The sequence below is a fragment of the Diadema antillarum genome, unplaced genomic scaffold (assembly GCF_040938485.1).
Source record: "Diadema antillarum isolate AM-2024a unplaced genomic scaffold, OU_Dant_1.0 seq00000457_RagTag, whole genome shotgun sequence".
Lineage (NCBI taxonomy): Eukaryota > Metazoa > Echinodermata > Echinoidea > Diadematoida > Diadematidae > Diadema > Diadema antillarum.
The window spans coordinates 466,351-486,274 of record NW_027271429.1 but is presented as its reverse complement, the minus strand read 5'-3'; the positions used below and the strand labels follow the sequence as shown (position 1 = coordinate 486,274).

At 38.1% G+C, this 19,924-nt stretch overlaps 1 protein-coding gene and 1 long non-coding RNA gene across 2 annotated transcripts in view; one reads left to right on the top strand and one right to left on the bottom strand.

Annotated features, from left to right (window-relative positions):
• LOC139732960 (uncharacterized) overlaps positions 1–19,924 on the top strand; it is a 480,027-nt gene that overhangs the window by 360,112 nt on the left and 99,991 nt on the right. The window lies entirely within an intron of this gene.
• LOC139732967 (uncharacterized) lies at positions 8,840–12,093 on the bottom strand. The gene is made up of 3 exons (XR_011711056.1): positions 11,971–12,093; positions 10,143–10,261; positions 8,840–9,077 (listed from the first exon to the last, which is right to left on the bottom strand). It is a non-coding gene; the product is annotated as an uncharacterized lncRNA (long non-coding RNA).

Genomic DNA, 19,924 nt, shown 5'->3' with positions numbered 1-19,924 from the left:
GTTAGAAATTTCACATGTATAATATGTTTGTTTCGCTTTAAATGTTAATATTGTTTAACAAATATGTTTGATATTTTTTTTCATTCTATGTTTTTATATAATTGTGTACATATTTTATAGTAATCGTGCTTATTTCTGTAAAATGTCTGCAATCCAGCCTGCGGGCTGCAATGGACATTATTCAATAAAATACCCTTTCAATTACAATTGGTATTATGGAGGTACCCTCGCTGAAAAGAAGTGTGTTGACCTCCAGTTAAAGGGTGTGTACAGTTCTGGTAAAGGTGAGGATTTAGCTTTTAATGTTTTGCGAGATATTAAAAAAACCACTCTATGAGATGCCAAAGAGCATGCAATTCTAAGGGGTATCAAAATATTATTTGATGAAAATCGGTTTTGAAATGGCTGAGATATCCAAAAACAAGGTGAAACAAAGAGATCCTAAAAAAGTTGTGGCATGTTGCCTTTTATTATTATCACTTTTTTTGGATATCTCAGTCATTTGAAAACCAATTTTCATCAAATAAACATTGAATACTTCTTAAAATTACATGCTCTTTCATATTTCGTAAAAGGTTTCTCATTATCTCACTTAAGAATATTCAAAATATGAATCCCCACATCAACCAGTTCTGTACAGTCCCTTTAAACTTTACAGCTTATACATGTTATAGGCGCAATGTATAACTGACCTGTAATAGCCATGCATCCTGTATTCCACGAGGTGAGCCTCGCTGCTGTCGAAATTTCCATGAACCTCATGTGATATTGTCAACTTCTTCAAAAGATACCTTGACGGATTTGTCTTGACTTCTCACATGCTTCACTTTACAAGAAGTAGCTCTGAATCTTGAAACATCATGAAGGAACAAGGCGTGAGTAAGAAACGTTCTCAGATTACATAAACGTGGTTGGTCTTGTTTAAAAAGAAATCGATTTATTTCATGAAAACATTACAAAATACATAATTAACAATTGTGACACAGTCAACAATGCTAAAACACATAATATTTGCCTACGGGGTGTATGAATAAATCTTAAAAAAAAAAATAAATGGCAAACAACTGTTAATATATCCCAGTCACCTAATAGTAGAAACGGAGTGATATGGTGTTGCCGGAGGGCGTAAAATATAGGTACACAATCACATAAGATAAAAACCCAGTATCTCACACTCATAAAATGTAAGACGTTTTATGTTCATTACTGTTTATTTATGCATGCTTTCGGGCAGGGTATGTTCGTGGCAACCCGGTGGCTTTCTAGGAGCCTACCTGGGTGTGGCGTGTGTAATGTAAATGTATACACTGTACATACTTTCGGGCAGTGTGCATCCTTGGCGTTCCAATGGCTTGCCGGAAGTCCGCTGGGGGCCTGCCTGAGCGTGGGGACGGCGGGTGAATGTTGTTTGCTAATTTCTAGATTTTCTGTCCATGGGGCCTATTAGTATTTACGAATTTCCTTTTATTAGCTGTACATTGCAATGTGGCTGTGCGCGGCCCTGTCGCTGAGCTCAAGTGTTACACTTGTGTACGGCGGCGGGGCTGTGTGTAGTCAATTGCAATGGTCATGTGGAAGTTATTCAATGTGCACTCGTCGTCGCCATGTCGGGCGGGCCTGGGCGGGCTTTCGGACTGCCAAAAGTTATTTTATCCTATTTTCGCATTCTCGCATGTACGACCCTTTATAGTATGTTTTTTAGTAAGAAGATATTTAAATATTTGAAAAAAAAGTATAAAATCCCAGATATGTGTTTAAATTGTTTGTATCAAAGAAATGTTTTTGTGTTGAAGTAATAACTTTGTAATACATTTATCCTCTGTAAAATTATGTTGCTTCGAGAAATCAATAAATTCTATCATTTGAAAAAAAAAATAAAATGTATGACGTACTTTTCGCAACTGAACCATGTATGCGGGAGTAATTGTTAGTCCCACTTGCCCAATTGTGTGTGTTTATTTAGTGCACGAATTTTGTCATGACGTATAGTGATTTCTAGATCTACTTGCGGTATACTACTTGCGGTATACAAGAAAAAAAAAATAATATGCTTTTAGAAAAGCTGTCCCATTGCATAAGCAAAACCAATGATGGGCTTGAAGACAAATAACCTGAGCATGTTTTTTTTTGTCTTAAAAATGAGTGTCAGTTTAATCTACTGATTACACTTTTAACAGTTAGAATCTTAATGTGCGATTCCACATCATATTTGAATTGTTTGACAGAATGCAAGGGAAATGATATTTTACTTGAAATATGCCAAAAACAAGTCGAGGGAATGTGTTTTATCATAAACAATGACATCTTGTGCATTTCACTTTATATGTTCTTTTATCGTCGCCCATACGTGACGTCAGAAAATTTATAATTTAGTAGAGACCCTACTCTTGTCGTCCAACGATGGCTACACCAAACCTCAAACAGTCAAAGCTTTTGAACGGATTGACGAATTTCACTCAAACTACTTCATTGATGTGCTATACCTACATTGCTGCATTCAACGGGTCATAGTAGGTATATGATTATGTTTCGGTTTATTTCCCCTTTAAAATTGTGTAGGCCTATGTGATTTCCCGGGTGTCCCTGTGCCTTGAAAAGGTGGGAAACATTGACATCTCATTTATCTTCATTTAAGGCTAGATTACACTGAGACTTTTATTTTTCAGCTCTTCTGGTTTATGCCCGTCATTAGTCACGTTGTTAGTGCCAACTTAAACTAGAGCATGGTGTGGGATTGCACTTTAGTATTTTTTTCTCCGAAACCATTTCATTCCATTCAAATAATTTGAAAATCAAAGTAATTCAAATATATTCAAAACATGTACGATTTACACCCTAAGATTTCTTATATCCATGAAGTGAAAACAATACGTCGTCAGTCGGTAGAGACCCGCTGAGCGTAGATCCACTGCACATTAACAGTTATACACTTTTGCCACAAGACCCAAAGACATTGCGACTGCAAATGGGTTGGCGTCAGTTGTCATCCATACCGGTGTCCGGTCATTGTTAAAATCTTCACTGTCACGTGACTGTCATGATAATGAACACGTCACAATATGATAAAGCCGACAAAATATACTAGAATAATCCTCCATCGATGACGTCATCCCTCCTCCCATAATCCCAAGCGGTGGATGTGGGGATAGCCCCTGAGTACTGTGGGAGCTGATGGGCGCGAAACGCTCGGCTGTTTGGCGCCAGTTGTTGGGCGTATTGTTGCCTGTACCGCGGGAGCTGCATTGTAAAGGAAGAGGTGAGGAAAGTGATGTGCGTGCGCATCAAAGTCTGGACAGTAACGCAACATGTCCATGATGTACTTAATGTATAATACTGTCGTATGATACGCTAAAGGTAATCTTTGTCATGGAACGGTGAGTAATCGTTGATATTCACATAAACAAATCAGACGGAAAGATAATTTCTTCCCTTATTAAGTTTTTGGTTTGAATTATGAACATAAATGATAAATATACATACCTTTACAGAATCCCTTTAATAAAAAAACAATTTCATAATCGTTCGAATCAAGTTATTCCCCAGCAGTTGCGTGATGTTTTTAAGGGCTAAATTCAACAGTTGCGACATTTTTGCAATGAAACAAAACCCCCACTTTTGTTTTTGATAACGCAGCAGTTTCCCCTCAAATTGTAAGACATGGACATAAGATAAATTGCTGTCTTCCTTTCAGGCCTATAATGATACAACGCATCAATTTTTCCCGTGGTTTTCATGTGTGGTAGTCTTTCTTGAAAACAACACCTTGTCGCTTTTATTTTGAGTTTTGTATCACCAGACTGTGATGACATATGTGAGTCACTATCACAGAGAGTGAATGACTTTATCGCTATTCAAACTCACATATAGTGGTAAATTGGATCCCAATCTCTCATCTTCTCGGAGGTACCACTGGCCCCTCTGGTTATCCTCAAGACGCAGGTTGCCGCCTTCTCCCTGGGCAACTTGTCTAGACCCAGTGCCGATATGCACATCTCGCCACAAGGTGTATCTTGTCGGGTAGGCAGGATCCACCCCGTAGGCCTTGTCATTATCGTATGGTCTCGGCGTGTACTGAAAGCCTGTGTTTTCGATGCCCGGGAAATCATCTTCATAATAGTATGGATAACCATAGCGACTGTTACCGATTGCCCCATTGAGGTAGAATGGCGCGGGTTTGCGTTCAACGTTCTGGTTTCGTCGCCATTTTGCATAGCCCGCTGTGACAAGAAGGACGATGATGACGGAGATAACGAAGATACCCAGAATGCCACCGAGGATGATTACGGTCTCTGAGGAATCAGAAACCGTGTCTGAAAGTGGAGATCATAATGCAGTCATTATCTATCTATATTAAATGTTATATACTCTGAACATAATGCAAATAATACGTTTGCAAATTATCATACAATGCCACGAATGAAAATATAGGGTTTTCAACGCTTGCACTGCCGAAGTTAAATAACAATTTAAATCTAACCGATCTCTCATTGTTCGAGAAGATTGTCATAAATAAATAATATTGGTCTTGCAGGATACGACGAATAGGTACTTCTCTTTTCTTAAAAGTCAAAGTTGTGTCTGCCAATTGCTGTACGCAGTACTCAACGTGCGTAACATGTCAAAAGGTAAACAATAGAAACGAAAATGAAAATGGGAAAAAAAAAGCACCAAGCTCACTAACACGTCCGTATATGCTCCAACACACACCTTGTTGGCACGTACGTCCTCGCTCGCTGCCAGAGCTAGCTGCATCACTGTAACCGTCAAGACAAGTGCAATTGAAAGAGCCCTCTACGTTCGTGCACAGTGCATTTGGTGAACAGTCGTTCAAGCTACTGTCCGAACATTCGTCAAAATCTGGGACATTAGGAAATTTGATGGATACAAAAATGATTACATTACTTCAGATTTGGTTAAATGCCACAGGTCAGTTGATCCGCAAAAATAAGCAAGAAGTTATTCACACAGGTCATGTAATGCATCTATACTACGATGACTTACAGTGTAGCACTTTCGTTTGATTTTGGTCACAATGTTATACTCAGTACTGTATTTGTACTGCTACAACATTGTTTCATGATCAAATGAATGGTTATGATACTGTACCAAAAAGAGCACTTTATCGCAGTTTACACAAACCAAATCAATAAAATGTTCTTCAATTGATAATTACTATTGGACGTCTTAAAAATCAGGCCGATTATGAACACCGCCATTCAAATCTTAAAAACATGCGACCGCAAAATGATAAAACCTTGCCAGTTGTAGCTGCCGGGATTGGGCAAATCATTTGAAGAATAATAGAATGTATGTGCGGAGACAGGTTAAATGAAATCAAGGCATAACTGGTGTTGTTGCTTGTCAATATTGTGTGCTTGTATGTGTATATATGTGCGGATTGATATCATTACATTAATACAATGTGTTTTTTTTTTTGGCAGATGAATGGATAAGCAATTTTTGACTTATACATAACTAACTGAAATAAAGGCTGGATTTCAAATGATAATCATCAAAAATTGCATTTACCACTGATCCTCAGATGTAAAAAGCTAATTGATATATCAGTTACATTACCAGAAATTAGAATGCCGCTTGTATCAATTCCAATGATAGTTTCACCAGAAGCGATTTGGCCCGAAGCAAGACTTGATCTCACCGAAGCTTCGACTGCAGCTATCGGGGTGCCCGTGGGGACGATTAAATTGAAGTTACCGATGACACTACCCCTCATGAAAGATGTAAACTTGACGTCCAAAATCGTCTTAGGTAAAGATGTAAGCAGCTGCATGATTAAATGAAAAAGAATTAGTAACACCGACATCATTGCATTTATTTCGTCGATGCCATAAAAAAAAAACACCAAGCACACAAACAACGACAAGACAAGTGCCAAAATGTGTCTCGTCCATTCGCATAGAAGAAATCGAAGTTTTTCTAAATCCTGGAAGTTCATTGACCCCATCTATAAAGTTTGATCTTGTGGTGACCTTCAACTCCCCACGGGAGATTTACCAGCCAAGTTTGGTCACAAACGGACATACACTGTTAGAAAAAAATCAACAAGGTTGTTTAAAATTTTAAACAACCACAAGTTAACCGGTGAATCGCTCAACTGTTGTTTAAAAATTAAACAACACGTAGTTGTTTAAAGTTTTAACCCTTTGTTGTTTAAAAATTCTAAACAACTGTTGTTTAAAAGAAATTTAAACAACTGGGGTTGTTTAAAAAAGTTGTTTAAAAATTTAAACAACTGTTGTTTAAAAGTCATTTTATACAACTGGGTTGTTTAAAAAAAGTTGTTTAAAAGTCTAAACAACTGTTGTTTAAATGTAATTTTATACAACTGAGTTGTTTAAAAAAAGTTGTTTAAAACTCTAAACAACTGTTGTTTAAAAGTCATTTTATACAACCGGGTTGTTTAAAAGTAATTTTATACAACTGGGTTGTTTAAAACAAATATTAAATATTCATGTTTAGAATTTAAACAGTTCGTAATCACATATTACTGTACAACTCACTTGTATATAAGCACAATAACACAAATGTTTATTTTTTTTGGCCAATTATATATTTCAGCACATTTTCACTGTCTACATCACTGACAGCGTATCATTAGAAAACCTTCAATCGGTCAATCTGTCCATCGATGTGCAAACTTATTACAAATAACAAATTGAGCCAATCAAGAATTGTCTCATCCATTTTCAGAATATATACAGAGTAACAATTCTTCTTATACAGTTAACCTTTGATAAGTCGAAGTTCTCGAGAACCGAGACAAACGTGTCGACTTGCGCGGATTTAGTAAAAATATGCAGTTTGACTGCAGAGGAAAAATCACGAGCTTTTGTTATGCTTGAGTTAAGTGATTTCCTAGCTGAATTGACCTCGACTCATCTAAAGCTTAGTGTATTGTCAAATGTACATTTTGATACCACTTACATACAAATGGGGCGCTTAATGCCGTAAAAATCACATTTCACAATATTTCAACTAAACTGCAATGGCAAATTGAATTTGAAACATGAAATAATTAAAGAATTAATTATTATGCATAACATGGATGTGTTCAGCTTGAGCTTATCTATACCTGTGCCACATTGAATATTTTGTTGCTTCATTTCTCATATTGTGTGGGTGCATGGGAACCATCAGTTGCCCTCAGATGGGTCCAAAAGGGCTAACTGAATGAACAGTACACAGAGAATGTAATTTTTCAGAATGCTTTTACAGTCCAATGCACACCTTACAGACACATTATCCAGTTTTATAGTGATCATACCCTGATAAGACAAGATAAATCTTGAATGAGTCTTATTTCCTGGAATAATTATCTGATTTTCTTAGAACCACTGACTTTGTTCTTGAAGTGTTTGTCACTATTACATGCGCTTGGAAATCTCATAAGCGAAGCATAAGGGAATGGCCCTCTAAGGATTTGCTTTTCTGTCCCAATACTGTACTTTGTTGCCCCACTAAGAAAATATTACTGAAGGTATTGCACTACACAGCTTCTCTATTAACTAGATCATTTTTAGCAATGTTCAATTTGATGTAACAACATTTTGAATCATTTCAGTTGCAATGCTTTTGGGGAACATCTGCAATTGTAAGTCAGGGGTTATTAGATTATATTTCCTTGACAGTACAATGATGACTGTAAATATACTGCAGATGGAGAAACCATTCACATTAAGAAATAAGTTTTATCTCTTGTGAAAATTCTACTCCATACCTATATTCAGCATATCTGAACAGACCAAATAACATATACAGTACATTGTAATTATAATGAAACTTACTCCTGTTTACTGGTGTAATTTGAGAAGTCATACCTGCTACCAACACATACAGTTTTTTTTTTTTTTCATAACTGGGATGTGCATTGTACAGCACATCTGTCCAGCAAAGATCATCTCTGTCACTCCTGTGATAGAGATGGCAGTAATGAAGATTACTCTATATACAATGAAATAAATTCATAATGGAAATATACATTCTACGAAACAGTTCATCTTGAATTTTATGAAGGCCACATTCAGTACAGAGTGTCACCTCCATTATGCTCAACAGATATGAGGTTTTAATTTCACAATTGCTATATTTCTGAAAATTGACTGTCATGCTTCAGTATAAACCTGTGAAGATCTTGCCCAATATTTCATTAAGTGACTACTATGCAAAATACCTTTTTTAATTCATTTCTAGCCCATCTTTATCACAAGTTTTCAAGGGCCAACATTACCCACTAATAGAACAATCTTCTCATGACCTTTGATCTTTCCATGTGACATGTATCCATTACTTATTGAGTTATAAACAAATGAAATATAGATACCAAACCTTTGCTTTGACGAATGACCTAAAAGTCAACTTTGTCAATTAAACTTCTGATGACCATGAAAATCTCATTCTACGCATCTAATCTTCCTGATTTGAAGAGTTCAGGTATGTCCTGATCTCTTTCACAGAATTGGACGTCACTTTACCAGGCATTTTGTACACAACTGTCTCCAAGAACTGCCAGGCAGCAAAACATTGAGCCTGGTACTCTACATCTAGGACATAATGCACTTTGAATGCACAGTCCACAGCCTTTGTCAAAGTTGGAAACAAGAATCCCTGTCTCTCTACAATAGGGAGTTTTCGCAAGCACAACGCGGCCTGGAGTTAAGCATGTCGTGTGCGAAATTTGCTTCTGCACATGATCAAATCCGAGGAACGTCCCGTCCGGGGGAAAACGAGTACGGTAATTGGCCAAAATAGCGTTCGGTCCCGATGCTGGGCAGGAGTGAGCCAGCCAGTCAGCCAACCATTCAGCGATCTTGTCCTCATGCCTCCGTTCTGTACAGGAAAGCGAAACTGCATAGATATGGGGACGGGAGTCAGAGTACGGGGACTGTCACAGGTGATCGCTTCCTCGTATTCTCGGTCTTCGCGTCGTGTAGCAAAAACTTCCAAATGACAAAGGTTTGCAGTGGCTTCTTCCAGGATCCTCCCATCAGCAAGATGAAGGGCTGTGGTCTCTGCTTCCTGTCAATTTGTCCAATGTAGAAAGCCAGGTCTGTGCCCTCCTGTAAAATGAAATGGAAGTGGAAAAGAAATATGCATTATATACATCTCGATAAAATCTTGAAATAATCTACGCAGAAGTGTTGGGTTGAGGCATTGGTATAATGAAGTCCATCAGAACAGATATATTTCCCACACCTCTCCAATGTTCAAGGTAGAGTTCATAATAAAGTGCCTGGCCAAATTCTGCAACATTTCATTTGCAAACATATACCCTAAATTGGGTATTTTATGTAGTATATAACATCCATGTATTACATTTTCTATTCTTGCAAGGGCTAACCATGACCTGGCTGAATGAATTTTCAACTGTGTGGCCTATGGGAACTTCTGAAAGGCAATTAATTTTATTGCTGGCAAGCCCAGGCAAAAAGTATTATCAAACAAAAACTACTTCTGAATTGCATTTCATTATTTTGGGTAAGTTACTCTTTCCAATACTAGTAGTATAACAACTTTGTCCACTTACATTGTAGGAACATTAAGGAGTATGCGAGGTCTTTGTTCTTTTTGGTATGGGGGGGGGGGGGGGGAGACACCCTGTATCACATTGGATGTATATGAGTGGTATGTGATATATTTCCAGCATCTTGCTGAATATAATGATACCATAGGTCAAGTGCAATATTTATTGATAAATGGAATATTCCTTATTGGCGACATTTGGGACCAATTTTGCATTTCATGCGAATTTTTTTCCCCTTTTTATCAAAATGAAAAGGACATATTGATATTGGACAAGTGTGTGATTGAGCAGTCAGGCACAAAATAAAGTAAATATGTATGTTGACTATGTAATATAAGATTTTTTTTTTTTTCATTAAAAAAAAAATTATTGTGATTCACAGCATACATTAGCAACATAGTAAATTTGCATAAATATGTAGAATCCATGGACTAAACTAACAAATGAAACAGCATAAACTGGGAATTTCTGTAACTATGGACCACAGCTTGATGATTTTTATATTTTGTATTGCAATGTCAAAGTCCATCTCATTATTTTAATAAGAGGGCAACACATCACTTGTTTTAGAAGATTAGCCTCCGAACAGTTAGGTACTTACAGGTTGAAAGTCGTAGAATAACTCCAACGACTCCTGAAAGGAGCACTTGCCCCACACCCTCGCAGTCCAGCCTCGGCAAACTAGCGGCAGCATGCTGAATGCAAGCGTCTCTTTTTCCTCTGTGGAGCAAAATGTATGACACAGGGGGAGTATTTTGAATGATAAGTACAAATATACCCTTTAAAAATATTAACACAATCAAGGCTGATAAAGAGAAATGCTGACAAGTATCAGCTCATATTCAGATGCTAGCTTATGTACTTATATTGTACTTGATTGCAACCAGGATTACTAACTGTGGGGGGGGGGGGGGCTGTTTTAAAGTTGTTTGGAGGGTATTGTAGAAAATACTACACATTTTGAATGAGGGACTGATTCTGGCAACGGCATTTACTACCAAGACGGGCAAGTAATTGTGGATGAGTAGAGCCAAACTTGTAAGGCCAAGCATTAGAATTATAATGTTGTAATAATCATCATGCTATTCTACAAAGCAGCAATCAGAGTTACCATGAACTTGAATGAAAGAAAGTTGAATGGTGTTGACAGCCAGTGCCTTAATAAGAATAATCTTGCACTACTGTTAAGTGCTTAACAAAGACTATTGCAATATGAATGACATTTGGGCTTTTGCAGGAGGTTCATGTCATATTCTGGCAGTGCATAAGGCAAGATCAGTTGATATGCATATATCTTAATTAGATTAGCAAGAGCAAGGGATGTTCAAGGTCCAGTGATTTTTATTTCAAGTAGTAGGAAAAAGAATGCAAAAACTTTAATAGTTCATAAAAGACTTCTCTGTTAATGTTATCTTATAATGACAAAAGCTTGATTATCATGTGAGTTGATCAGGCAGTGGAGAAGAAAAGGGGAATGGTAGATGAAGGAGGCAAGGACAAACCGTCCAGAAGTTTCAGTGTACATGAACTGTGGGGCCGTGGGGTGCTACAATGTGAGAGAGGGGCAGGAGACAGCCTCCCCCAAATAATTGTCCAAGCTGTAGTTACAGTCATTAAAGCTGCACTACCGCATGTGATACAAGGAGCGAAAGAAGTTTGTATGAGCACAATTAAAGATGTTCTGAATCCACATGTCATCTCTTGAGGATTCAGTTCCAGCAGGACGAGGTCCAACATGAGCTAAGGAGGGACAATCTCTGCCTGACTGACCTGCCAGAGGGGGCTGAGGAGACAGAGGAAGAGCTTACTGAGGGCGAGTCAAATGTTGCCAAGGAAGTTGGCTTAGACATTTGGAAAGAGGACATCTCATCTTCATGATCTTATCATCATCTTGGGGAAAAGGCAAGAAGGAAAGAGCAGGCAGATCAAAGTCCACTTTATTGCAAACAAAAGAAACAAACTGTATTCTGGGCATTCTAGTCTGAAAGGAAAAGAGAACATGAAAAGTGTGTACATCAATGAAGATCTAAAGGCATGCAATGTGTCACTCGATCAGTGCATGATAAATGCCAAGGAAGCTCATGATGTCGAATCGGCAACAAAACCAAATACGGGAACATGACATGCAAGTTGAATGATGGACAAAGCAGAGTCATCAAGAGCCCGGATGATCTCTTTGATATTGGCTTTGAAATTACAGATCCACTTCAGTTTTTGCAAGTTTTTGCAAAAGTCTTAGAAATTAATTAACAAGCATTGAATGAATTTATCGGTCTAACAATTTTTTTTTTTTATAGTCATGTTCATACTGTAAGTATTTTGTTCATAATGTTAATAAATTCACCTCAACTCAAATGCAAAAAAGGAAAGGGTGGTACTGGGGCTGTAGATTAGAATCTCTACACAGAGCAATACTATTTAAAATGTACCTTGGGAAAGGCCATCGGTGTCACCCGTGTGACGAATAAGCAGCGTTTGCTACGATGGACATCTTGATTCCCCATAGTAGAGTACTTTGTCAGCATACATGGCCATGCTGCAAACATCCTGTCTTCAGCCATGATCTCCTGGCCGAAGTCTTGCTTCATCTGTACAAATTAGGGAACAAGATTGCACTTGTAATCATATTAAGGGTGGCCCAGACAGAATGCTATAAACCAAATGGAAAAAAATATAATACTCATGTTAATAACAAAAACATAAATGATGGAGTGAATTATGCATGATCATTAGCTTCTGCAAAAATGTTCATTCTATTACATTTTTCTCACAAGTTTGTGTGAATTTGCACAATGTGCTTCGTTTGGCATGGAAATCTTGACAGACTGAGAAGAAAGCTCCTAATCTTTGCATAGAAACTTATTTGAAAGTGACAAAAGTGCCAAAAATTGGTTCCAACCACCTACCTACACGAAACAAATAGAACTCTACTAAGGTGGTATATTATTACTACAGGCATTAAGTTTACGTGTGGTGCATAGACTATATTGTGCGTTAAAAACACCACAATCTGTTTTCTGTCTTTATCTTCATTTTCTATAGGGGTTCTAGGCCTTTTTTTCTACTAAAAGTTTACGTAGACCTTAATTCATCGAGCATCATTGATGGCAATGATGCTCAGTAAAGAATGAATTGCTCCAGCAAAAGTAGCAGAACTTAACTTGCACTTTAGTATTGGATTTTAGGGGGTTCGTTATGTTTACAGTAGATTTTGGTTGTACGGCTGGACCTACTACTCATCGACCGCCTAATGTTTATTTGCTTGATAAGAATATTTAACACTACTAAAATTCATGCAAAAAACTTGACCTACATGATTGAGAAAATCCAGAGCTAGGCTATCAAATGCCTTTGTTCCCTCTTCGATTCGAAGTTTCAGTGCAAAAATATCGCCGTCGAACTTGCATGGCCTCGTTTCAGCTCCCCGCGGTAACGCTCCTTATTGTGATCGACCGCTGTTTTTGCATTGACAATGCACGCAAACTGAGTTGTATTGAACACCGTGTTGTACGAAGCTTTTTAGAAACTTCCATAGACATTACATTACGATTCGGTGAAAATCATTCGAAATTTTGTCCTTGATTAAAACCATTAACTTTGTTAATGAACGGTGAATTTTCGCGTTTTCCCACACCATCCTCAACAGTCAAAGCCAATCCATTTTTATGTGCTTTGCGTGCAGTGAAGTGCGTACTAAGCGTTCAGTGCGCCAATTAATACACGGTCGGTCTATTACAAGAGGGTGGTCGATGTAGTAGGGCTATCATACAGCCGACCATAAGTTCTAAATTATGAGGTAGGATTCATAGGAAATGATCGAGACATGTCATTGTGTAATTGAACTTAGTCTTAGTTAGCACTAGCAGTCTAAAATATAGGCCCTAGCCCTTGACTAGGCCCTAGCATTGCCTAGCTAGATAGGCCCTAACCGTCACGTTAGACCCTATGCCTAACTAACTTGTTAGTTGTGTTAGATTTCTACATCATCGAACTCGGACACTGCGCCTATATAATTGTGCATGATGTGATACGGTGCCTGTTACAACTTAGAAGTTAGAACCGGGAATACTGTACAACGAATAGGCTACTGTACTGTGTCAACAATGGGAATATTCCGTACGCTGATTTAGAGATTAGTTTTTGTAAAAGAAATTCGTATTCTATGTGAAGTTTTGAAAATGTATGTAAGGATTGAATTATGCAAGTGTTTATACAAGCACGAGTTGGTTGAAAAACATAATGTACGTACCGGTACAGACGACCTAACTTAACGTACATTAACAGTTTCTTAGATCTAACGTTACATGCATAAAGGCGAGGCGTAGCGCAGCCCGGCCAAGAACCCAAAGCGTGAGCCGTGACTATGGCTTCATACATCATGCAAATTACAGATGGGCATGAAGCGATGTAACTATCAGTTAAATAAATAAATACCTTGGAATGACTGGCAAAGTTCTTCTATAGCTAGACCCCATTTGCTGAGAATGTTCGTGACTCCATATAGCTGCATTGCAGTCCTCGACACCGCCGTCCATCATGATGAATAGCCGCGTATGAGCTGTATGCTACGTACATAAACGTGTGATGTACGTGTGTGTGTGTGAGTCGCGCGGTAGGTGGCCGCGGCGCCCGGCGGCGACCGATCGATTGCGACGAAGGATACAATATGCAGGCGCTCTGATTGGTTCATGACTCTCACATGACTTTTGCCCATCAATTTCTAAACAACGATGTTTAATTGTTTGGACAATCATTCCGAATTGTTTTTAAACAACCGCTGTTTAAGGCAATCAAGCTCCAATTTTCTATATTCAAACAACATTGTTTAGAATTTTAAACAACAATATTTTAAACAACGAAATTTTAAACAGCGTTCTAACAGTGTATAGATCAAAAGTTATGAGCCATAATCAAATCGCGCCATAGAAATTGAACATTGGGCCCTAAAAGCACGTTGGGCCCTAAAAGTTCGCTGACCCCTGTCGGTGATCATTGACCTTGTGATGAACTTCATCTCCCTAAGGGACATTTACCAGCCAAGTTTGGCCATAAACGGATATAGGGATCAAAAGTTATGTGCCATAATTGAAATGTGCCGTAAAAACTTAATGTTGGACCCTAAAAGTTTGTTGACCCCTGTCTGAAACCTTTGACCTTTTGATGACCTTCAACTCCCCAAGGGACATCTATCATCCAAGTTTGGTCAAAAACGGACATAGGGATCAAAAGTTATGAGCCATAATCGAAACTCGCCGTAAAAACTTAACATTGGGTCTGAAGTTCATTGACCCCTGCCTGTAACCTTTGATCTGGAGGTGACCTTCATTTTCTGTAAATTGTGTAAGTTTGTATAACCACTCTTCCCTCCAAGTTTGATTGAAAGTCCTCAGTAGAGAGTTATTCAAGGTTTTGTAGCATTATGGACGGACGACGGACGGACAGACGCCGCAGGCGATCCCTTGGTCTCCCCGCACCTCCGGTGGGCTCGACAAAAAGGTACGACGTGTCAAGGACGAAAAGTAGCATGGAATCTTTGGGAATGGTGCTGGAATTGGAAAGTATTTCTCGTCATAATCTTCTAATTCCAAAATCATGCCTGATCGTTGCGAGCCTTCACAGCAGAAACACACCATACAACAACAACAACAACATTATCTACCTTAAACGGGCGCACGTCCATCGATTGCAACAGACTGATGTTAGATGTCCATCCTTATTTATTTACTGAAAGAAAAAAAAATATAGGCAAGCAAGCAAACGAAAATGCACAGACATTCGCCCACACACACATGAATACTAAAACAGAGGGTTTTTTTAACATGCACCTTAGATCGGGCGCATTATTTTTCAGAAAAAAAAACATCTAAAGATTTTAACAAATTTTACCGCTCCTCGTAAGAACTGGGCAAATTGTCCGAACTGGAGACCCATAGGATATGCTAATCCGTCTTCATACTCAATAGGTGTACCACGAATAGACGTGAAGTTTGCAGATGCGGAGTATGTGGTAATTTCTGGAGAGAGAGAGAGAGGGAGGGAGGGAGAGAGAGACTGTTTAGGTTTAGATACCACAGTTAGTCAGATTAAAGGCATTATTTACCATTTGCAGATGAAACAAAATCCCAGCTTCAGTGCTTCAAAATACTTCTAAAATGGGAGTTAGTTATATAGGGATAGAAACAACCAGCGTAAAAGTTAATCAGCATAATCAATGTTAAGTATTGAAATATACAAAATGTGAACAATAGACATAATAAAATTGTTTCCATACTAAACTGTCTACGTTTATAGTTTAGTGAGAAAAATGGTGATATCTCCGAATATTTTAGGCTTTGTTGCAAAAATTTTATAGGGTAGGTTTTTTTTTTTTTTTGGTGATACAACTAACGTTTACATAATATGCATCACCTCTGATATCTCGAACACTTTTTTAAAAATCACTGCTCCCAATGGTAAACAAAACATTTAAGGCACAAAAGTGCAATCAATATTACGCAGGCACATAACTGCACAGCATCTATCTGGGAAAACAGAATGAATTTGAATATTTCGAGGAACTAAACTAAAAATGAGGCTAGAACTACGAAATTTTATTCATATAGAGGGGATGCTCATTCCATTATTTTGTTATCACCTCGATAAAGAAATAGTCGTGTTTGTGGTGATCAGTCTGTTTTAGCACCATTATATTTCTGCATTTCCTATCATGAAAATCAATGCTGTTACCTTGACATGTTCCATTAATCAACAGATAGCCAGGCCGGCACACGCACGTGAACAGGTACCCACACATCTCGTGCCTAGACGCCGAACAGAGCGAGGCGTTGGAAACGCAAGACGTCAAGCCTAGAGAAAGCGGACATAGGTTGCGAAAGAGTACTGGTTTTATTTTCCTGATGCAGAATTCTCAATGGGAGTTTAAACCCTCAAGCCTCCACATAACTCTACAAAAAGCAACAACAATAATCATGTAGATATTGCATCAGAGTTCAGAGGCCGGCACTTTCTGCTAAAGCTATCATAGCACGAACAAGGTTAAAAATTCTTCCTTCAATTCTACTAAGATGTTTTATCACTGTAGTTCACATTGGTTGCAATAAAGTAGTTATCACTGTCAGTCACATACATTGACCTTGTGATATGGATACATGAATATTGATATGCGATTCATATATGAAAGTATTTACTCCGCAAGGTTTGCTTTCATGTTGTTGTTATAAAACAGAGAATCAATAGCTTCCCAAGTAGCCTTGCGAGACGATTTGTGTTTGACGGCATAATGTTTGTCTCCGTTCAGGCTAATTTCAAGTTTGATCATGGAGTTTGTGAAAGACCCGACACACCTGTCTCACAGTTTGGTCCGATGTAACCTCGGGGACATTCACACGTGTACCTCTCCCGGAAGTGACGACATAACCCTCCGTGACGACACGGCGAAGATGAACATTCGTCCATATCTGTGAGGAAGGTTTTGAACAAGTCATCACGTCAGCTCTTATCTCACACTGCTTAACATGTTATCCTACATCAGTGTTAAACACTGGAGTGTGAGAAGATACGATTATTCATTGCTTTTGCCGTTTGCAAGAGAAATGCACCTGTCATTAAAGTTGATATACTACTCATGAAGACATGAAAGTGAAAAACAAGGAAGCGCAAAACTTCCCTTTTATCCAAGGCTGTGGAATGAACCTTACTCTCTTAACTCGAGAAACGTTGATTACTCTTTGAAAGAAAATTTCATTGATGGTAAGGAAGGCAAATTGATTTCTTTTGTAATTCAATACTTGTCACACAATACGCGTAAGCGACTTCATTCGCAGAGACAATATTATCATGATTATCTTCTTCATCATCAATAATGATTATTACTCCAGCGCCTCGTTTTGAAAATAAACATATTCCACACCTGTGCCACGTGAGCCGCACTGCATTTTTCCTTGTACATTGTAATTTACTGCAACAAACTTGCTCAACGTCACGCAATACAAGAGCAAGGGACAGGGAGTTCCGTGAGCTTTCAATGTATTATGACTGTATTAAGGTCACCAATGTGAAATCTTGAACGTTTGTGTAATACAAAATAATGAGAAAAAAAAATTAAGCTGAAATATTACTATTCTAAAACATCGTGCAATGCTTATGGCTTCAAATGTGATTAGATATTCTTGTATGTATTAATTGACATTCATTTGGACCTTTTGTTTGCCTTTTGTGTGCAACAGCTCAAAAGTGCACTATATGAATTCATGACCTTTGTAACATCAACCAAGAGGAGAAAGGGTACACAAGAAAAACGTAAATATTTGACGTGTCTGATATTCTCACCGACACATGTCCGTCCTGATCGTTCCACTGAAGAGCTGACGTCATTATATCCAGACAGGCAGTCGCACTGGTAGCTGCCCATACTGTTACTACACTCAGCGAAAGGCGAGCAGTCATTCCCATCTTCGCTCGCGCATTCATCGATATCTAAACAAAATGCAATAAAATGTCACCTACTACTTGCCAACTGTGAGTGACTTTTTAGGAACGCCACATCTATCGGTCATTTATGCGTACGTTATCAATATCCTAGTAGCCCTGCAAATAACAATGCGAATAACGATCTCTTTCTTGGTTCATACTAATTATGAAATATTTTAACAATTGTTTCCATTTAAAAAAAACGTATAGAATGGAAAGACAAAGTCATCTTTGGCAATTGACGAATCAATTGAATACATTGAGTTCTTTTGAAATGTCCGTGAGAAAATATTTATTGTTGTCAACACTGATATATCACTGGGTCTTGTGAATAGTATTTAAAAAATCTGATTGTATCAACTATCTGTATAGTGTTTGATCGTCTGTACCAACCATAAGTAAAATTCGGTCATTTTGTGTTTTTCCATTGAGTGTATTAGCATACGAATTAACACGTGATGTATTACAACAATCTATGAACACAAAAATAGGTAGATTTTGATTGATTTACAATAACAGAGTTTTAGTGAATCATGCGATACATTGACAATTCATTTCTGAGCGTGCTGATTAAACCCTAAGACAAAATAATTCTCAAATAATTAGATGAATAAGACGTTTGACCCTGAGCTTCGACGGATTAGAATAATACCCATACATTTTAACGAGTTTTATGCTAAGAAGGTTGTTAACTCTATGATAGTCATGTATTCGTACCGACGCACACCCTTCCAAATTCGTCGAGGCTGTCTCCCTGGTCACTGTAACCATGGAGACAAGAACACTCGTAACCACCGATGGAGTTATTGCAGACTGCTGAAGACGCACAGTCAGACAACCCAGTTACATTGCATTCGTCGACGTCTGCAAGGTGGACAGAGGAAAAAGAGATAAATGGGGGAAAATATGTTAACTAGGTTAAACATGATGACTTTGACGATGACTCAATAGGTCTTTCCCTGGAACAATCTTCCTGTGTGTTTTCATTTGAATGAGCCATCGATTCATCATCAATAACTTAATGGAGCTTATACGGACTATTACTCATGACAAGTTAGTGACCCCAATGGAGTTTTCTTTTCCAACAATACACAAGCTCCTTACAAAACTACACTGAAAATAAGAGGAATATGTTCGATCTGTCATCGAGTGGAAACAATAAAAGTCAAGGTATCTCTGAAAGTGTAAGCTACATGAAAGAAAGGAATTCAAACTAGAAACTTGCTGATTAGTTTAACTGCATTGAAACAGAAATACCCCCAACTAACTTATATTGTCACGTGAAAAAAAATGATTTGATGTATGTATTACGCATATTTATTATCTGCCATGCTACGTATTAACGGTAAATGGGCAAGTAGGCCTACATAAACATTACTGTAAACATTATAAACTATCCTATCTATATTACATTATTTGCCCATTCAAATAACCAGATGGAAAGAAATGAAATCTAGTCCTTTCAACAATGAGGCAGCTGAATGAATTTACGTATGATAGGGATTCTTACCTTGTACTTCTACCAAAGATACATTGATGATGAAAGTGTAGTTATCGTAGGACAGGTCCTCAGCAGGGTAGATTTGGTCGTCGGTCATTGGACCTAAAATAGTGACGTCATCAGCTGTGCTGGATGGCGAAAGAGCCAGCGCCAGTTCCACCACGTGGTTTTCGTTGGAGACCGACTCGATTCTGACATCGAGCACTGATGTAAGTAATTCCTCTACTCTTGACAATCGATTTAGTACCTATAGAGTTAAACAATGATATGTGTTTAAGCATGTACAATTGTCTGTCATGGATTCCGAAATCTGCAAAATTGTAGACCATGGAATCTTTAGCTCTATTTAGGTGTCATGAAAGGTCAAAACCATGCCACAATCCAGCCGTCACTAATCACAATGATGATTTTTT